Below are 3,620 nucleotides of genomic sequence, written 5' to 3' on the forward strand. Positions count from 1 at the left end.
AAAAACTCATACTAAACTTTATTATATTACTTGCACACGATTACAATGATAGATCACTAAGCAAACTCTCGAATAAGAAAAGATCGAACTAAACTGTATTTCATCTAAAAGCAAAAAGATGGAACTAAGATAAGTAAAAGCAAAAAGATAGTGGGGTGATACGATACCGGGGCACCTCCCCCAAGCTTAGCGGAAGCCAAGGGGAGTGCCCATACCCGATACTCAGTTCTCTTTTGGTGGTGAAGAAGAAGAGGCCTTGTCCTCAGATTTCCATGGCAGTGGTCCACCATCACGAGAGGAAGAGTGAGTCTCATGGTCCTGCAACTAGCAGCCAAACTCATACCTGTTGGGGATATTACTATCAGATATGACCCGCCCAGGAGGGGCCGGGTTATCCCAATGACGATTCATCTAAATAAAGCCCATGAGTATGTTGAAGAGGGTGGTTCATAAAGTAGGCTTGTTAAAGGGCCCAAACCCAAAGGCGGCTTAAGGCCCGCAGGTGTAAACCGCCATGCATATGTAACTTGTATTGTAAGGCATGTAAGATAAGTCACCGGCCCGGACACGTTTGTATGAGCCGGCCGGGACTCTGTAAGCCGCGGGGCGTCAACCCATGCATATAAGGGGACGACCCGGCAGCGGCTTAGGGCAAGAAACAACAGATCAAAAGCCAGGCAAAGTGTATTCGCTCCCTGGTAATCGAAATCCTAGCAATACCACCTCAAACTAGATTAGGCTTTTACCTTTACCGCAAGGGGCCGAACCAGTATAAACTCCTCGTGTCCTTTGTCCTGTTTTAACCCCTTTAAGCTAACCTCATCGCCATGGCTCCACAACTAAGTCCTTTCACTAGGACATCTGCCGTGACAATTCCATGACAGTTGGCGCCCACCGTGGGGCCTGCGCACGGTGGTTTTGAGTTCTTGAAGGGCAGCTTCAAAGGGATCAAGGGATACACTGTGGGCCGGATGACCAAGAGCCGTCGCGGCAAGCTCTACATCGATGATGCAGGCTGGGGCCCCGAGGCCGGTCAATTGAGTACGGGTACCGGGTCCCCTTTGGCGGAATCCACGTCTTCATCGGCAAGATCAGCGAACCGGGCCCTGAGCCGGACATCTTCACCGACATCATCGAGACGGCTCAGCGTGCGCGACCCGCCCGGGTTCAACCCGCCGTGAAGCGTGCCTTTGTTGGATATATCCACGGGGCTGAATTGGAAGGTTCTGTGTTTGGAGGTGAGACGGCCATCTACTGTGATGGTGAGTCGTCATGGGCGAGACCAACTCAATGTATCAACTTCAAGACGGATGGCTTGGGGGCTGTTCCGATGGTGACAGTATTTCAGACCCCCATGAGCCGCCGAACAGGGTGGCGATCTTCATGGCTGGCACCCAGCCGGTTCTCGGTTCGACAGCTGCCACGGCCATGACTTCCAGTGCAGCTACGATAACGGCAGCGGGTGCTGGCGGTTTAGCACGCCCGCCGGCTCAAGTTTTAACAGATATGTTGGAAGCTCTGGTAACTCTGATGGAGGTGGATGTAACCCCAGACAACCAGGAGCAGCATAAGGCGGAAGTGGCTAAGCTGCGTGATGAGATAGCGCAAGCCAAGGTAGAGCTGGCAGCGGAAAATGCTAGGATGACCGCGGAGCGGGCCGTTTTAAATGCCCACGCACAATGGATTCAAGAAGATTCATACCGGCTCACAGTGGATCAGAACGCATCCAATGAAGTCTTGAGGAGAAAATACCGGAGTCATCTGCCCTTGGTTTATGAGCCGAGGAACCTCTTCAACACACCTAGAGCGGGGGCCAGTAATCCGCCGGTGATAAACCATACGGCTGAAGCACGAGGGGGTGGAACGCCGGTTCAGCCGCGTGTGACAGGGTCTCCGCACATGAATAACACCCCGCCTCAGCATGTGATTACGCCGCCGGGTCATTATTCCACCCCTTTAAACAATATGATCGCTGCAGCTACGCGATTGGCGGCTCTGCCAGTCGAGGGTGAGACTCCGACGGCGGTGGAAACCCGAAGGGCCAGGGAGCTTCTTCAAACAGCTTTGGTACAGCAACAGGCTTATTCCTATAGTCGTGACCGGATTCATTCGACCCCTCGCCCAAGCCGGAGCTACAGTAGGCACATTGACTCGCCAGCAGTCTCGAGTACTGAGCGGCGCCGTGACCAACCTCATGGGCATGACCCGGCGCGCAATGGTGCCAATGCACAGGATTTGGTGGACCAGGGCAGAGCGCGCCGGGAGGCCGAGCTGGCGGCTCAGTTGGTGACTCATCAGCACGCGTCAGTTTACCCGACGGCTTCAGTGGAGGCAGGTGTGACTTCTAGAGCTTGGGGTGTGCCGTGTTTAACGGTGGCTCTGCGAAACGAGCGTCTACCCAAGGACTTCAAGGGCCCTCGTAAGGTGCCTAATTACATAGCAGATCAGCCCCCTGAGGCTTGGTTGGAGAGTTTTGAAATGGCTATGGAGATGCTGGATGTTAGTGAGGCTGCATATGCTAAGTATTTCACAATGATGCTGGAAGGGACGGCGCGTACCTGGTTGAAGGGGCTGCCGGCCAACTCCATCGGGTCATGGGCAGAGCTGAAGGCCCAGTTTATCCAGAATTTCAAAGATACGTGCAAGCAGCCTATGTCGGTCGTCGATTTGGTTTCTTGTGTTCAAGCTGAGGGCGAGTCAACAACCAGCTGGGTGCGCCGGGTCTCAACTATCATACATTCTTCAGATAATATCAACGTCGGCTCAGCAGTTTTAATGTTGGAGAAAAATTGTCGTTTCCTTCCACTCAAGCAGAAGCTTGGGCAACTTAAGTGTCATTGCAGCGATATGGGGGAGCTCATGGCGGCTCTTGTCAAGTATGCTGGCTCTGATAGTACCAAGGACCCCGACTCTGAGGATGAAAGATCGGGAAAGGGAAAGAAGAGTAGCGGTGTGAGGGGACAACAGCACAACCCGGCCAATCAGGGCAGCAACGGTAAGCGTAAAGCTAATGACTTTGTGGCTAACACCGGGGCACGGAATTATAACTAGTGTCGTAAGGGAGGCCGGCTCAAGGGACAAAATTTGACCTTGAAGCAATACTGAATCAGCCATGTCCGAAACACGGAACAGAGGAGCAGCCGTCCACCCATCTGGGGAAGGACTGCAGTATCATGAGACACTTCAGGGAGTCTTTTCAGCACCACCATGGCCCAAATGGCAGTTCAGGGTCTGGCCCTCATGGTCCGGGTCATGGAGGCGGCGGTTCAAGTTCCGGGTTTCGAGGCCAAGGCAATCAGGCACTACTAGGGAAAACCTTATACACAGAATCTTAGCAGCAGCGCGGTTTAAAAACAACGCTACTGCTAATTAGCAGTAGCGTGCTTGAGGAAACCGCACTACTAATAACCCGGTAGCAGTAGCGCTCTAGGTGAAACAAGCGCTACTACTCTAATTGCCACGGCGTTGCCTCTAGGCTAGATATAGTAGTAGCGCCCTTCCCTGGACGCGCTACTCCCAAAGTACTTAGTAGCAGCGTTTTTCTTCAAAACTCGGTGCTGCTAAGTATTGCACCTAATTAAGTTTAGTCCCATACTGCTAAGCGAACAAGGTGTTTACCA

This window comes from Aegilops tauschii, chromosome 6 (genome assembly GCF_002575655.3).
Source record: "Aegilops tauschii subsp. strangulata cultivar AL8/78 chromosome 6, Aet v6.0, whole genome shotgun sequence".
NCBI lineage: Eukaryota > Viridiplantae > Streptophyta > Magnoliopsida > Poales > Poaceae > Aegilops > Aegilops tauschii.